Source organism: Apium graveolens, chromosome 6 (assembly GCF_009905375.1).
Source record: "Apium graveolens cultivar Ventura chromosome 6, ASM990537v1, whole genome shotgun sequence".
Lineage (NCBI taxonomy): Eukaryota > Viridiplantae > Streptophyta > Magnoliopsida > Apiales > Apiaceae > Apium > Apium graveolens.
In genome coordinates this window covers 36,814,292-36,832,946 of record NC_133652.1, presented here as the reverse complement: position 1 = coordinate 36,832,946, position 18,655 = coordinate 36,814,292, and the positions used below count along the sequence as shown (strand labels likewise).

The 18,655-nt window shown below is 30.2% G+C and overlaps 1 long non-coding RNA gene across 1 annotated transcript; it reads left to right on the top strand.

Moving 5' to 3' along the window:
- The first annotated feature begins 9,760 nt into the window (after positions 1–9,760).
- Positions 9,761–17,903, top strand: LOC141666696 (uncharacterized). The gene is made up of 2 exons (XR_012552327.1): positions 9,761–9,981; positions 17,682–17,903. It is a non-coding gene; the product is annotated as an uncharacterized LOC141666696 (long non-coding RNA).
- Positions 17,904–18,655: the final 752 nt, after the last annotated feature.

The following is an 18,655-nucleotide window of genomic DNA, read 5'->3' as shown; positions in this document are numbered from 1 at the left end:
AACCTTCAAGTCAGGATGATTATTGACTTGCCTGATGTGATTGATAATGATTTCACTTGATTCATCCTTTGATCCAAGAAAATAGACCCATGAAAACTTTGAGAAATCATCTACAATCACTAAGCAATATCTTTTTCTTGCAATTGACAATACATTGACTGGTCCAAACAAATCCAGCTAGCAGCAGCTGTAATGGTTCATCAATTGTTGTTTCAAGCTTCTTTTTGAATGATGCTTTCCTTTGTTTACCTTTCTGACAAGCATCACACAAACCATCCCTTGAGAATTCAACTAGAGGAATTCCTCTAACTAAGTCCTTTTTGACTAGATCATTCATTGTTTTGAAATTCAAATGGGATAGCTTCTTGTGCCATAGCCAACTCTCAACTGAACTTGCTTTGCTGAAGAGACAAGTAATAGATTCTGCATCTGTAGAGTTGAAGTCAGCTAAGTACACATTCCCTTTTCTAACTCCAGTTAGAACCACTTTGTTGTCTTTCTTGCTGGTGACAACACAGGCTTCTGAATTGAAGGAAATTGTATTCCCTCTATCACATAGTTGACTGATGCTCAGTAAGTTGTGCTTGAGACCATCAACTAATGCAACTTCATCAATGATGACATTCCCTGTTGAAATCAAGCCATATCCCATAGTAAACCCTTTAATGTCATCTCCAAAGGTTATGCTAGGGCCACCTCTCTCCTTAAACTCAGTGAGCAGGGAGAAATCTCCTGTCATGTGTCTTGAACAGCCACTGTCCAAGTACCATAGATTTCTTCTTTTTCCCTGCACACCATAAAATCAATCAAGTTGATTTTGGTACCCAAGTTTCCTTGGGTCCATTCTTGTTAGCCTTTCTCCTAGACTTCATTCCTCCTGCATCTTTAGACTTGGGTAACTTTGAGTCAACCTTGATCTTAGATGTAGTTGGTTGAGGTGTAGGGTTAGTCACAGAATCATTTAGCACATTTGGAATTTGATAAGGCATGGATTGTGCAAGCATGTTATTCCATATTGGCATATTGTATGGCATTTGAGGCATACTAAATGCAGCAAGATAAGGATTGTTAAAATATGGCATGTTTGCAAAATGTGCATAAGGATTCTGTTGAGACATAACAGGCATAGCATGCAGAGGTGATGCAGACATATTAGACATGGAAGAGGGTACAGGTATGGGAGTTTTCTTAATAGATTTGCAATTAGAAGATAGATGATTAACACTACTACAATGCACACAGCTTTTTCTAGGAGCATACTTGTCAGGTGTGTAATTGTTATGTTTGTTAACCCCTACCTTCCCATTTCTATTTAGATTTTCTTTTAGTTTCCTTTTTATCCTCAACCACTTTGAGCCTATTCTTTAACTGTTCTAAGGTCATGTGTCCTATATTCACCTTACTGAATTCTTTGGATGTGCTTGCTTCTCCTTTGACAAAGTTCTTGGAAGTTGAACCAAACTTTTTGTTGAGTTTCTTTAGATTTTCACTTTTAGAAACATCTGCCTGTTTTAATTGAGGAACCTTCAACGGATGCTCCTTTTCTTCCTTCAACGGATAACTTTCATCATCCGTTGATTCCACATCCGTTGACAACCCATCAATTAATTCCAGTTTCTTTTTGTTTTTATCCCAGGCAGTCTCACAGAATGATTCAATTCCTTGGACCTTGAAAATTTGAGCACTAACATCCCTAGATGTCTTCCAGGCTTTAATCACCTCTTGCTCTCTCTCTAATTGATTGGAAAGTATTTCTACTTTCTTAACAGATTCAGCTAGTTCATTTTCAACAGATATACAATGTAGCTTAGTTTTCTCTAGGTCAATCAACTTATCTTCTAACACAGCATTTCTATTACTTAAAAACAGATTGTTCTCTTTAATCCTACTATTTTCTTTAGCAAGAGATTTAAGAGACACACGCAAATGATACAATTCAGTAGACATGTCATTAAAAGCATCATTGCACTCTTCTTTAGTAAGCTGTGTTAAATCAGTAGTGATTACCTGGTTGCTTGATAAACTAACTTCATTTTCCTCAGAATCAGCCATGAGAGCCAAGTTGACATATTCCACATCTTCATGCTCTTCTTCTCCATCAGCTGCCCAGTCTTTTTCTTGAGTAATGAAAGCCCTCTCCTTTTGCTTGAGCAGATCAAAATATTTCTTTTTGTAATCTACTTGGTCAAATTTCTTCTTTTCAGAAGTTGGCTTTCTGCACTCACTTGCAAAGTGTCCACTTATACCACAATTGAAACACTTGAACTTGGATTTGTCCACCATGTTCTTATGAGGTTTAGTGGCTCTAGTGTTTTTCTTAAATTTCATCTTTGCAAATCTCCTGGACAGAAATGCAAGATGCTCATCAATACCATCAGAGTCATCTTGGCTGGAGTTGTCTTCATTTTCAGCAACTTGCTCCTTACCCTTGCTTGATTCTGATTTGCTTGTGCCATCTTTGGAGTTTGATGTAGATCTCACAGTTTCTTATCTGCATTCTTTCTCGTTTTCAGCTACCAAGGCAACTGAACCTCCTTTCTTTCTTCCCTTCTCCAATACCTCATCCTGTTCCAGCTCTAGTTCATAAGTCTTCAAGATTCCATATAATCTTTCAAGAGTGAAGTCCTTATAATCTTGAGAGTTTCTCAAGGAGACAGTCATGGGTTTCCATTCCTTTGGCAAGGATCTTAAAAATTTAAGATTTGAATCCTTCACCTGGTACACTCTACCATACAGCTTCAGTCCATTCAACAGCTTTTGGAATCTATTGAATGTGTCATTTAAAGATTCATTTTCTTCAAAATGAAAATACTCATACTGTTGAATGAGAAGCTGCATTTTGTTTTCTTTTACTTGTTCTGTACCTTCACACAGTAGCTGAACTGTGGCCCAAACCTCTTTGGCAGTTGTGCAATTTATCACATTATCAAACATATCCTTGTCAAGACCATTAAACAAAATGTTCATAGCCTTCTTATCCTTGTGGACTTCTTCTGTGTCTTCCATTGTCCATTCTGCTCTAGGTTTTGGAATGGATTGACCAACAGCAATTATGGTCGTAGCAACTGTGACTACTTTGTGGGGAATGTGAGGACCATTCTCAATGCAGTTTACATAACCTTCATCTTGGGAGAGTAGATGAAGGTGCATTTTCACCTTCCAATGGTGATAACTGTCTTTGTCAAGAACTGGGATTTTTACTCCAATATCCTTCTTACTCATCTTTGTTAGTTTCCAAGACCTTTAAACTCTTTGTGTGTCAAGAGCTTGCTCTGATACCAATTGTTATTCCTAGTGGACTGACAATGAGATTTACAGAAGGGGGTTGAATGTAAATCTCAAAACTTTTTCAAGTTTTGAGCAATTTTAAAGGCTTTGTGTTCAAGATAAACAAGTGTGTGAATTGCTTTAAGCTAATACAGACAGATATATATTCAAGCACTAATGTAAAGAACACAACAGACCTTAAAAATTTTTCTGGTGGATTATTGTTCCACCAGAGATGGTATTTCAGAAAATCTGTGATTCAAGATGTTGATTACAGCTGCATCCTAGTACAAACTAGATAATTTTTCTCTCAAGATTTTTCTAAACAGCACTGGAAAAATTCTTTTCTAATTACTAGCTGCTACTTGGTTTATATATCACCAAGTGTACAAGTGAAGACAAAGATAAAAATACAATAATAAAATAAGTTCTCCACTTATTTTTTCTCCATATCACTCAAGTACTTTGTTGACTATTGCCTCTTTGTACTAGAGTGGAACGGCTGCTTTTTCTGATGTTCCTGAAATTAGGCTTCCATATTTCAGTTATCTCTGTCAACCCATGTGCCTCTGTCTGCTGTTACAACTACCACTTATCAACTGCTATTTAACAGAACATCCGTTGAAGCCTTCATCCGTTGATGGCTTTATCCGTTGATGTGTTAGCAGTTGAAGCTCTATCCGTTGAAGCTTTAGAGACATCCGTTGAAGCTTTGTTTCTCATCCGTTGAAGGTCTTTAAGACATCCGTTGATACCACTTCATTTATACAAAATTACAAGGCATGAAATATTTACAATTGGCCTTCCTATTTGCATATCTTCTAGTAGTCAACATGACTTATATTTTCTCTCAACTTCTAAGAATTATATCTTAAATACAGAGACTGAAATGTGCTACAACACTAGACTTATTTCTAAGTAAAGCTGCACCATCAACGGATAGCCAAAGTGGTCTTATCCGTTGAGGCTACAAATACTAAACTTCTACTTAAGTGTTTTGTTAAACATATCATCAAACTAATGCACATATATTCCTAACAGGTTTCGATCCTCTTTCTTCTTGTAAAAGCTTTTACAGGAGAGTGTGTGGCTTCAGTGTCCCTCCCTCTTTTGTTCTGTGTCCCTGGTTGGGGACTATTTTCAATAGCTACACCCTTTTGGGAGGATGCAACTAGGGATGAGTTTGAATCATTTTCAACCACCACAGTCTTTTGAGAAACCGTGGCTTGGCTAGCTGGGGTACCACTCACCTCTCCTACCTTATTCTGGAGGTTTCTTGATGTCCGCCCCTCCCCTCACCACTCATACCCTGTTCACTCCCCTCAGGGTTTATGGTAGTTGTTACAACTGTTGTCTTTTGAGAAACAACAGAGGTGACTTTCTTTGACTTTGGTCTTGAAACTTTAGGTTTGGTGGCCTTGGTAGGAATCTGTTGGGTCAAAGACACAGATTTCATGGCCACACTTGAAAGCAAAGAAATAATGGGGTTGAAAGTAGTAGGAGTTGAAGAAGCATTTACCTCACTTACCTGAGGTGCATTCATTATTGGCAAATATACCAATGACACCTGATTGTTAAGGTTAATTCTCAAAAGGTCTGCAAGGACCCTTTTCTCTTGTGCCCAACATTTGAGTTTATTACTTTCATTGGTTATGACCAAACCTTCAGCAACATGGTTAGCCAATAACATAAAGAATCTAGCATAGCAGATGTTATGAGGTCTATTAGCTTTGTTACCTAACCTGGTACTCAATTCTAGCATGACATAGTTGCTAAAATTAAAATACCTATCAGAAACTAGCATATAGAGCATATTAACTAGAGATGAAGTTATTGCATCAAAATTACTAATTTTCCCAGAGAAAACCTTGATAAAGACATCACCAAAAAAACTCCATTCTTTCTTAAGGCCTTTTCTTCTAATGCTCCCTAAACTAGCAGAATCAAAAGAATAGCCTATGGAATCTAACATGCTAGATACATCATTATCAGTGTGTGGTGTCATGGCATTGTTCTCAGGTAGTTTGTGAAGGAATTTACGGATGAGCGGAAGCGTGAAATAACAATTATTCCGTAAAAACCATATACCGCACATATAGAAAAATATATAAAAGGTAAAAACTGAGGAATCGAAACCATACCACGTGAATCGAAGCTTTATAAAATTGGAGTGCTAGCAGTTGCTCCTCAGTGTGTGAAGCACTCTACCGGTATCCACCAAGAACGATCCGCTTCGATGAACCTTTTATAAAACTAAGCTTTTATAAAATAGAGTTTTTGGGAGAGAGAGAGAGAAGAAAAAGATTCTTCACATGTTTCTTCTTCATTTCTCTGTCCAATGCAATCTAAGATTATATGTGAATCTTTGAATACTTCCTTGTTTGCACCAGAATGGAAATGCTGCATTTTCTTGACTCCTCCAAGAGGCTGCCACATTCCAATTGTCTTTGTCAACCTATGTGCCTCTGTCAGCTTATGAATTGTCACTGTCAACTGCTATTGAACTGAGCATCCGTTGAAGCTTTCATCCGTTGATGCATTAGCAGTTGAAGCTTTATCCGTTGATGCACTCATCCGTTGATGGATGTTATCCGTTAAAGCTTTAGAGACATCCGTTGAATTTTTGTTTCTCATCCGTTGAAGGCCTTTAGCTTATCAGTTGATACTACTTCACTTATACAAAATTACAAGGCATGAAATATTTACAATTAGCCCTCCTATTTGCATATCCACTAGTAGTCAACATGACTTATAATTTCCCACAATCATCTAAGAATTATAACTTAAATACAGAAACTGAAATATGCTACAATACTAAATTTATTTCTAAGTAAAGCTACTCCATCAACGGATAGCCAGAATGGTCTTATCCGTTGAGGCTACAGACACTAGATTTCTACTTAAGTGTTTTGTTTAACTTATCATCAAACTAATACACATATTCCTAACAATTTTGTTATATTTTTTTGTTTTTTGTTTATGTATTTATTTTTCATTTATTCATTTGATTCTATAGTTTTTTGATATTTGTGTAAGGTTTTTATCTAAAATAATTACATATTGTAAATGATTAGAATGAGTTTAATTGAACAAATTATATTTATTATGTGAGTTCATTTGGAGTGTGAAGTGAATAGCTAGTTTTAGTTCCTTATTAAAAGTGACGAACAAACCATTAACCTTGCCATTTTAAGTGTTTTACACTAATTATATATAAAATATAATTCTTGTGCCACTAAAAAAATTGCTAGTCAAAAAATGTCCTTGTAAAATAAAAAAATATTTGATATTTTTCATTTTCCAATACTTTATTATAATATAAATAAAATAATTTTTTTGGTAAGTTTTTACGCTGAAAACAGCTAGAGCTTTTAAAAAAAAAAATTAAAGTAATTAATTTGAAAAGTTTAAATACAAGCTTTCTCTAAAAACATATTTTGCCAAAAATACTTTTAAAAAAAGACCGGTTTATATTATCCGAAACAAAAATACTAAATGGACATTTACTCTAAACAACCGAAACATAATAGTTAATATTAGTCGATTTTAATCAAAATCGAATTCAACCGTTTTCGGAAATATAATTAATATTTTTGATTGAATACGCAAAATTTAGATATTAATATTCCAATTTAACTTTTTGGTTATCAAATTATCAATTTTGCGTAAAATAAAATATCAATATTGTATAATTTCAAAACATTGTTCATTTCCTATGTTACTCATAAGTCATAACTAACATAATAACCCGTGCGAGGCACAATCATTTTCTAGAGTTTTTTTATGCATGCAATTATAAATTTTTTTAGTTATTTTCTTATTTGTAAATTTTGTATATAATGTCTAACGTACATGAAATACAAGTTGATTATTTATCAATGTGTATCATTTTCATACACGACATTACTAAATTACACAACGTTTCCAATATAGCTCATTAAGCAATATATATATATATGTATATATATATATATTCTTATTTGAGTTGTATAATTTATATTTAATGAATGAATATAAACAGGATAGTCAATGTACGTTCAAAATGAAACAATTAAACTTAATAAGTAAAATGTCGTTGGTATGTTTACAAAGAAAAAACTAAAAATTAACATATATGTTAAATACAGGGTTGACAAAAATTTTGAATTTTATTTAAATAAATTATATGTACTGGTCTATATTTTTTTTGTTTTTTTTATTTATAACTAACTTACTCAATTTAAAAAGATAAAAACTGAATAACTAAATTCATAATTACTTGCAATCATAATATACAATAATGTAAAATTTACACTACTGTTAATATAAAAGTTGATTTTAATGAAAAATGTTAGTTTTTGAAATTCAACTTATGTATTTATGGAAAAATGTTTGGTTTTTTTATACCATTGTTAGCAAAATAAGCTTAAGTTATATGTGTCTCTATTAGCATGTAAATTATCGTATGTTACATTTCTTAAGAAACTTCGATGGTTTCAATTATTTTTATGATAAATATATGATTTATGTACATGTATAATCATTATTAACATCTAGTTATACAATTGATTACTTAAATGACATGTATTTATAATTATTCAAAAAATAAAATTATGAAATAAATAAATTTGTGGTATTCATATTATAACTCACAAACAATCCATATGTATTTTTTACGCAACCGAGTATCAATCATGATTGTAACATAAAAATAAATTATATATTATAAGACTTATTATTGATGTTCATGCTTTTTTTTCAAGAATTCGAAGGAAAAATTGTAATTATATTGTTATTTAAACTATTTTTAAGTTTCTTTCATTACAACTCTAATATTTCTTCATATAATGATTTGATAATATTGTATACTATTCTCCTAAAATTAAATATTTTTCAATTGGATAAAATTTTATAAATATCAGTTGAACTCGTTAATTACTTCAAATTATTGAACAATATATATATATACATTTTCTTTAAATTGTATAAAATGCATTGAATGGTACAATATAGTATAGATATAACTTGTATTTAAATAATTCAAAATATTAAAATAATTCAAAATATGTTTATAATATTATCTTGATCAATGAATATTATTTATCCAAAATAATGCTTTTTAAAATGCTAGTTTTTTTAAAGTAAAAAATAAAAAATAAATCGATTTAATATATCATCCTAGTTTTAACAAATCTCGTGAGATCTCATATCAAATTTCAAATAATTTTAAAGTCGGGACAAGTTTAAAAACACTAATGCGCTACCAGTGAATTTAATAATTTAAATACAAATAATCAATTCAATTGATCCTATAAATTTCTCAAACACATTAATTTATATTAATATAAGATATTAAAATATTTCATATTATTGATAAGATATTCTCGCCGAACTTGTAATTTAAATTTACTAAACGTAGAATGTAACAATGTTTTTCGGCTGGTCATGTAGTCAAATTTCTAGTATTTTTTGAACAATGTACCAAGTTATGTTTTTTTTATCGTAGGTAACCCGCAGCCGCTACCGTTCTGGTGCGCAACGGGTAAACCCTACGGGCCCATTTAATAGTCTGCAAACCACGTGAACCAAGGTAAACCGCATTTAAGCGACAAGCTCTGGCTCATGAGACATAATTATAAATTCTGCTTCCATGAGATTCGAACATGTGACCCAGATGATAGTTATCCACTCTTTAACCAACTGAGTCAACCATTGCGGTTGCGGACCTGATTTCAGATTCAAAATAAACCAAAATTTATGATTCATTATAGTTCGAACTTATCTAAATATTTAATATCAATCTAGATTATTTATATATAAGCGATTCTATTTTCAATATTTTCTTTAAAATTATATATGTACATTTTAATTACTTTTTATTATAAAAAATATGTTAAAAATATATGAGATATATTTTAAAACTAAAAAATAATAATAAATAATATAATAATCCATTTATGCACTATGCCTAACTTTATATCTGAAATTCACTTCTTTAAAATTAATTGTACAAATATTTAAGTAACTATTTTTTTTTGCGGAATTCAAATGACTAACTTTAAAATTAAATAAAATATTAATTTAGCACACTTATATATTATGTGTATGATAAAAACACATGTGACAATATTGGGAAGTGGTATGAGGTTGTATAGATGAATGAAATATCTTGAGTTTGCGTTTGATTCCCCTTAAAACACATTTTTTATATAAATATTAAAAATATGGATAATGGATAGTTTAGTTATTTTAATGAGACTTTTTAATCTCATAATACTATCCCCTTATTTTTCTATAATATATAAAGAGTGAGATTTATAATATACTAATATGGTATATTCCAAATAATGATACCATAGTATGAAAGATTTAGGATTCTTTATTTCAAAAAAATGTTGTCAGCAAATTAATTGAAATAAGATTACGAAAACAACTTTTACATTGGAAAAAATAATAAATGAATATTAAAAATTAGTTGTAAAATTTAAAAGAGGCAAACTGGAATGATGGCTTGAAAAGTAAGCTGACATATAACACGCGGTTGTTGACTCGCTCTGTTGACCAAGCTGGTCAATACACAACTGCTGCAAAAACTATAAATGCACCAAAATTGGATCAAACAATCAGAGACAGGGTGTTATAACTCTCTCCCTCGTCTCTCTCTCTCTCATTCTTCTTTGCCGCTAGTCGAGGGTTGCAATCACCGATTCCGCTCAATTGCCCCTTTTTTTATATGTATGTCATCTATCTTATTTGCCTTATTGTGTTTATAGGTTTTCAAATTTTTAATTAACCTCTAATTTCTCACTTTAGTGATGCTTATTGCTACATGAATTAGTTCTTCGTGTTGTAACTGCTTTTTAAACATAATAACTGTTCTATGCTTATTTAATTATAATGTTTTTTTCCCTCTCACCATGTTAATTTCTTGTGCGTGTGTGTTAAGAACAACTTCATGCTTTCCTTAATATAGTTTTTGAGAAAACATACATTTTTTAAGCCTTTAATTCCTTAATTATCTGTTTCCAAAGTTTAAATTATCTTGAAGCTATGTATTTCTTGGAATTCCTGCAGGTTACTTTACAATTTTTTATTTGAAATTACTGAATCATTGATTGATATTCATCACTAGTATAGTTTTTAAAAACCCATGCCTTTGATCAATTTTGTTTTTTAATACCTTAGCTCCGAGACTTTTAACTCTTTAACTACCATAGCCTTACTTTTTATAATTCTTAATTCTCTTCCAACCAGTTCACTTCATATCTAATTTTTTATTTAATTCATAAACTCTTACCAGAAGTTATGTTACTAGTTTTCATCGCTATTATATTTATAAATCTTTGAACCCCAACTACTTTCTATTTATCTATTTACATGAATTCATTTTGCGTGTTTTAATTGCTTTCGAACCATAATGCTGCGTCTGCTGGTTCCTTAATAGTGTTTTTTTACCTTCTCAATGTTATTCTATCACCATCATTATTTCTTGCGTATGTGTGTGTGAAGAACACCATTTTTTCCCTAATGTTTGATTTTTGAGAAATCATATTTCTAAACTTTGTTTTTCACAATTTACTTTTCAAATTCGTTGTGTCAAACCCCTTGTTTTTCATGATTTTATGTTCTCTTGACACTTTTTCTTTTCTTAATATTATTGCATGTTATATTAGAAACTTTAGTTTTGTAGGAATGAAATTACTGAATCATCATGCAAGTATGGTATACTGAACTCTATACTGTAACCCCATGTATTCATCACTAATGTTGTTCTAAAAAAATCCCTTTTTTCTCGGTTTAATTTTCTAATATTTTACTTTAAAGTTTGAGTTTTCTACTACCCAAACCTTATTTTCTGTAGTTGTTTGTTATTTTTAAACCATTTTTTATTTATTACCTTAGGAAATTAATTCATAGACTCTTACCAGGGATGATTTGGATTGAACTTTTGATCTTTATAGTTTTCATCACTATTATAATTTTTAAAAAAAAATTATACCCTTGTTAGCGAGTATACTTTTTTAATTTAGTTTTTGAGTCCCTTGTTATTCAAGTCTCTGTCCTTCCTATATTTCATTCCTGTGAGTTTGTATATATATTGATTTTTGCGACTCCAATTTCTATATATCCTTAAAAAGTACTCCATAATAAGAAACTCTAACTTTTATACATGAAGTTTCCGAGTTAGGAATTTAGTCATCAATTTGCACTTTAAAACCACTGATTTTTGTCCTAGTACTATTTTAAAAAAAATCACATTAAAAACTTCAATTTGGAGTTTAGTATAGATATTCCTAATTATTCCAAGTCTTTTTTTTTAAAAAATAAAAAAACTTTCTTTTAAATATTTGACACTTATTACCTTTCATGTAGCTATATTTCCTTGAAACACTAATTTTTTAAAATTAAAAAAAAAAATATTCTATTCAACAGCATTTGTTCAGTAGATTTCGAGTTGATGGTTTTATTTTTTATTTTTGTATTCATTTGACACTTGAACCCCTCATTTTTCTTCTTCAATTTCTATAAAAATCCTACCTTTTTCTCTAATTCAGTTCTGAAACCATACTCTTTTGAAGTCTCAGTTTTGTTAAATGTGAAAACCTTAAATTTTATTTTTTAAAAAATCATCTTACTAGACCCCTAATGTCTTGGAATACTGGAAGTCATATTCGCTATGTTTAACTTTTAAGCCCTTGGTCTCATCCTATTATAATTTTTCAAATACCATAATTCTAAACCCTTGTTTGTGTTTCTGGTGAAATGATTTTGCTCAAGTAGTCCATCTTGGTCTTGGGACTACATTTATGTAGCCCGCTTTTTCTAACTGTTCTAACTGCTTTCTCATCTTAATCAATGTTCTCCACTTTTTTCATTATAATGTTTTTTCTCTATGACGATTCTTGTATTTTTGTCAAGAACAACTTTATACTTGCCCTGATATAATTTTTGAGTCTTTAATTCCTTAGTTACCATTTACAAAATCCTTTCTTTTTAAAGTTTATATTCTCATGAAGCTACGTTTTTCTTCAAAAATCTACATGTTATTTTACAAACTTCTATTTCATACCAATGTATTTACTGAATCATTATATAAAGATTGTAATTGTATATTGAACTCTGTAATCCCTTATATTCATCACTAATATAGTTTTTAAAAATCCATCTCTACTTTGCTTGATTTAGTCTTTTAATACCGTAGTCTCGAGTCTTTCACTCTTTAACTACCAAAACCTTAGTATTCAGTTAATTCTCTTCCGACTATAGTTCACTTGATTTATATTTTTTTAATTCATAAACTCTTACCGGGAATCAACTTACTAGATTCCATTCCTATTATTATTATATATATAAACCTTTGAACCGCAACTATTATCTCTATTATCTTTTACATCTTTTACAAGAGTTAATTCTGCCTCCTCTAATTGCTTTCTAACCATAATCGCTCTCTATCTGCTGATTCCGTTGTGGTGGTTTTTTTTATTTCTCAATGTTATTTTTTCACCATCGTTATTTCTTGTGTGTGTCTGGTAAAAACAACTATATTTTTTCCCTAATATATGATTTTCGAAAAAACATGCTTCTAAACTCTGGTTTCACAGTTTATTTTTTAAGTTCTTCATGTCAAAGCCCTTGTTTGTCATAATGTCAAGTTCTCTTGACACTATTTTTTCTTGAAACATACTTTAATACTCTAGTTTTAAGTCTCTAATTCCTCAGTACCATTTACAAAATTCTTGTTTTTTCTGAGTTAAAATTCTCTTGCACCTATGTTTTTCTTTAAATTTCTGCAGTATATTTTAGAAACTTTTATTTTGTACCGATGAATTTACTGAATTATTGTTATTTTTTACTCAACTCTGTAACCCCTTATATATATAACTGGTATAGCTTTTAAAACTCATCCCGTCTTTGCTCAATTTAGTTTTTTAATACCCTAGTTTCAAGTCTTTTAACTTTTTAACTACCTTAATTCTAACCATAGTTCTCTTGAAATCTTTTTTAACTCTTACCAGAAATCAAGTTACTAGTTTTCATCCTTCATATATTTATATAAAACTTTGAACCCCAACTATTTTATCTAATTATCTATTTACATGTGTTAATTCTGCCTGGTCTAATTGCTTTCTAACCATAATCATTGTGTCTGCTGATTCCGTCTTAATGTTTTTTCCTTCTCAGTGTTATTCTATCACCATACTCATTTCTTGTGTGTGTTAAGAAAAACCGTATTTTTCCATAACATATGATTTTTGGAGAAATCATACTTCTAACTCTTGTTTTCACAATTTACTTCTAAATATCTTTGTGTCAAAACCCTTGTTTTTCATAATTTTAAGTTCTCTTGACATTTTTTTTGTCTTGATATTACCGCATCTTATATTAGAAACTTTTGTTTTGTAGCAATGAAATTACTGAATCGTTATGTAAATGTTGTGTACTGGATTCTGTAACCCCTTGCATTTATCAACTAGTATAGTTTTAAAATGACATCCTTTCTTTTCTCAGTTTATTTCTCTCATATCTTAGTTCCAGGTACTCTAAGTTTTCAACTACCAAAACATTAACTTTCATTTTGTTATTCTTTAAACCATCTTTTATTTAATACATATGAAAATCAATTCATAGACTCTCACCAGGGATGGTTTGATTAGACTTGACCCGTAGTTTTCATCTCTATAATAGTTTTTGAAATTTTATACTCTTGTCAACGAATATACTATTAATTTTACCCTCAAACCCCTCATTTTTCTTCTTCATTTTCTATTGGACTCCACCCTTTTCTCCAATTCAGTTCTGAAATTGTACTTTTTTGAAGTCTCAATTTTGTTAAATGTGAAAACCTTAATTTTATATTAAAAGTTCATCTTTCTAAAACCCTAATGTCTTACCTTTTTTAGCCCTTAGTCTCATCCTATTAATATAATAATTTTTCAAATACCTTAATTCTACACCTTTGTTTTTTCCTGTTTAAATTTTGTGTTTCTGGTAAAATGATTTTGCTCTATTAGTCCATCTTGGTCTTGGGTCTACATTTTTACTACATTAAAAAAATGTAGTCGCAAGATGAATGATTTCTGCCTGTTCTAACTGTTTTTTCAGTGGTCCCAAGATGAGTTAATTCTGCATGTTCTAACTATTTTCTCTTCATACTCACTGTTCTCTACTTTTTTCATTTTAATGTTTTTTTCTCTATTATGATGTAAATTTATTGTCTTTTTGTTAAGAACAACTTTATACTTTCCCTATTATAATTTTGGAGAAAGCGTAGCATACTCTGATTTTTAAGTCTCTGATTACTTGGTTACCATTTACAAAATCCTCTTTTTTTTTAAAGTTCAAATTCTCATGAAGCTATGTTTTTATTCGATTTCCTACCGGTTACTTTTCAAACTTTTATTTCATACCAATGATTTTATCGAATCATTATATAGATATTGTTAGTCTCTACTGAACTCTTAATCCCTTATATTCATCACTAATATAGTTTTTAAGAACCCATCCTTACTTTGCTTGATTTAGTCTTTCAATGTTTAGTCTCAAGTCTTTTAACTCTTTTGACTATCAAAACCTTAGATTTCACAATTGTTAATTCTCTTCCGACTATAGTTCAATTGATATCTATTTTTTTATAATTTATAAACTCTTACCAGCAATCAAGTTACTAGTTTCCATTTCTATTATAACATATATAAACCTTTGAACCCCAACTATTATTTTTATAATTTTTTTACACCAGTTTTTTCTGCCTGCTCTAATTGCTTTCTAACCATAATCCCGTCATGTTGGTTTTTTTCCTTCTCAATGTTATTTTATCACCATCGTTATTTCTTGTCTGTGATGAGAACAAGTGCATTTTTTCCCCTAATATATGATTTTCGAAAAAACATACTTCTAATCTCTGGTTTTCAGAATTTATTTTTTAAATTCTTATGTCAAACCCCTTGTTTTTCATAATGTCAAGTTCTCTTGAACTATTTTTTTTTCTTGAAACATACTTAAATACTCTGGTTTTAAGTCTCTAATTCCTTATTTACCGTATACGAAATCCTTGTTTTCCCAAATTTTAAATTTATTTGAAGCTATGTTTTTCTTTAAAGTCCTACAGGTTATTTTAAAAACTTTTATTGTGTACCGATGAAATTACTGAATCGTTGATTTTTTTACTCAACTCGGCAAGCCTTATATTTATACTAGTATAGATTTTAAAAACCCATCCCGTCTTTGCTTAATTTAGTTTTTTAATATCCTATTTTCAAGTCTTAAATTTTTAACCACCTTAATTTCAGCCATAGTTCACTTGAAATCTAATTTATTTATTTTTAATTCATAAACACTGACCAGAAATCAAGTTACTAGTTTTCATCCCTATTATATTATATATATATGTATATAAAACTTTGAATCCCAACTATTTTTTCTAATTATCTATTTACATGACTTAATTATGCCTGGATAATAGCTTTCTAACCACAATCACCGTGTCTGCTGATTCCGTTATAATGGTTTTTTTTCCTTCTCAGTGTTATCCTATCACCATAGTTATTTCTTGTGTGTTAAGAAAATTCGTATTTTTCCCTAATATATGATTTTTGAAAAATCATACTTTTAACTTTGGTTTTCTCAATTTTCTTTTTAAATTCTGTGTCAAAACCCTCATTTTTCTATAATTTTAAGTCATCTTAACACTTTTTTTTTCTTGATTTTACTGCATGTTATATTCGAACTTCTGTTTTTAGCAATGAAATTAGAATCATTTTGTAAATATTGTATACTGGACTCTGGAACCCCTAGATTTATCAACTAATATAGTTTTAAACTAATGTCCTTTCTTTTCTCAGTTTAGTTTTCCGATATCTTAGTTTGAAGTCCTCTAAGTTTTCAGCTACCAAAACCTTGTATCAATTCATGGACTCTTGCCGAGGATGATTTTGATTAAACTTTGAGCCTTAGTGTTTATCTCTATTAGAGTTTTTGAAAATTTATACCCTTGTCAACGAGTATGCTATTTATTTGATCCTTCATCCCCTCATTTTTCAACCATACTTTTTTCAAATCTCAATTTTCTTAAATGTGAGAACCCTTAATAAAACACTTGTCTTGGAATACTAGAAGTCGTATTCGTTTATATTTAACTTATTTAGCCCTAGTCTCATCCCATTATAATCTTCAAATACCATAACTCTGAACCCTTGTTTTTTCCAGTTTAGATGTTTAGATTTTTGTGATTCTGGTAAAATGATTTTGCTTTACCAGTCCATCTTGGGACTGCATTTTTAAGTAGTATTGCATAAAAACTATATATGATATGTTTTATATTTAAAACACTAATTATCGTATATAACAAACTGTAATATGCTAAAGTATGCATCCCTTAATAAGGTAAGTCAATCTTAGCTATGTTATTATGGATTAATTGAATGTGTAACATCTTTGCATTTATCAGTATTAGTTTTTTAAAATGCATTTATCAATATTAGTTTTTTAAAATGCATTCATTATATGTTTTAGTATAGTTATTAAATATTCTAACTTCAAATCTCCTAACATTTAAATCAACAACTTTTTTAATAAGTGTTATTTGTTTTCAGAACCTATAATTTTAAGTACCTAATAAAATTAATTTATGAACTCATGTCGTATATGTAAGTAACAGGTTCTTTACTCTTATCGTTTATAGCCATTGTAACCTTAAGTGTTAATTCTAATATCATTTTCGAAAGGATGCACTTATAATTTCTTATTTTATAATAGAGTTTCTAATTCCTAATTTTGAAGTCTCTAGTTTCTTACTTACAAGATATTTATTATAAACTCGCTTTTTTTTAAATCCTAAACTTTTTTGAATCCACATCCCTGCCAAATAAAGGAAAATTGTATATTATACAGTTGTTTTTAACATTTTTTTTGTAAAATTAAGCTTTACTTGTTTTCTGGTTTATGTTTTCAATTTACTATATCTTTACTCCTCTGTACCATGTACCATCACCACCTGCACTCCTCTACCATCGTATCTGCTCGTCAATCTTATTTCATCTTGGGAACACCTGCACTCCTCTGCCATTACCATCTTCTCTTTAATTTACCTTTTACTTTGCATTAACTTTTATTTTCTTAAAAAATTCCGATTTTATCTTTTTGATTATTTTGTAAGTAATAAAAAGGGTCAAAATCGTATTATCTGTAACTATTTTGTTGAATTTTTGAAAACTAAACTTTAAGTTAAAATATTTGCAAGCAAAGCCCAAAAAACTTCTCTAGGATGGAAGTTTATGGTTTAAAATGTAATCTGTTAAGCCCCCTAAATTTTGTCTAACATTTATTGATAAGAAACGAGAATATGAATATGTGTCGTGTTGCTATTGATAGTCTCTTACTCTTTCTTATTCGGTTGGTATTGATAGTCGCTTCGATTATGTCCATTTTCCATATAGGTTTGTTCAAATCAAAGTGGATGAGGTGAAGAATAAAAATCACATGGATGCATAACTATGTTTATTGGAGAGTAAAAGAGAGAATGTTGTGCAAGATGATCTTAAACCCTTTTTGTGTCGTTTGTAATGTAGAGTAAATAGGGTATCGATTTACGCCGAGGATCAAGGGCTTACTTCTCTTCTATTTTGCTAATGGTATCAAGAATGAATTTGTTTTGTTTATCTAACAGCTGAATTAACTAATAAGCAAGAAGAAGGTTTGTTTGTAAACAATTAAAGAAACATGTTGGAAAGCATGTAGATCCACCCTAAACTCAAACTCATGACCCAATTCTGAAATTCGTCTAATATGTTCCGAAAGATACCTATAGAGAAACCGTCATGACCACATAGAAACAAGTTCTGCTACTCGTACAACCCCATTACCACATAGAAAGGTTTACATGAATTACACACTTATACAACTAATCCCATAACTACATAGAAAGATTAATTGATTTTACAACACAAAACATAACTGGATGACCACATATCATAGTTAATTCATGCATCTCTATAAGCATTGATGTATATACAGACACAATCAAGAACACATCTTAGAAAATCAAAACTGTATAATTTTCATAAAGTTTAAGGCTTCAAAACAACCATCCAACAATAATAAACTAGCCAACCATAATCATAGTAAAAGTGATAGGATACATGAGAATATTAAAATAAAACACAAAGTGTAGAGTTAAAAAGAATTATCCATATGTTGTTGATATCAAATCTCTAAGAATAAAATTCTCCTCCTTCTCCTCTTAGCTTCTTCTCTTGGTGGCTCTAGATACAAACCTTCTATCTCTAATAATATAAATCCAATATAAAAAGTATTTTTATTCTTTCTAGGAATAAACAAGAGTTTCCAAAATTGAATGGGATTTTATGGTCAAAATTCGTAGTTGACTTTTCTCTGTTGTTACTGGGCTGAT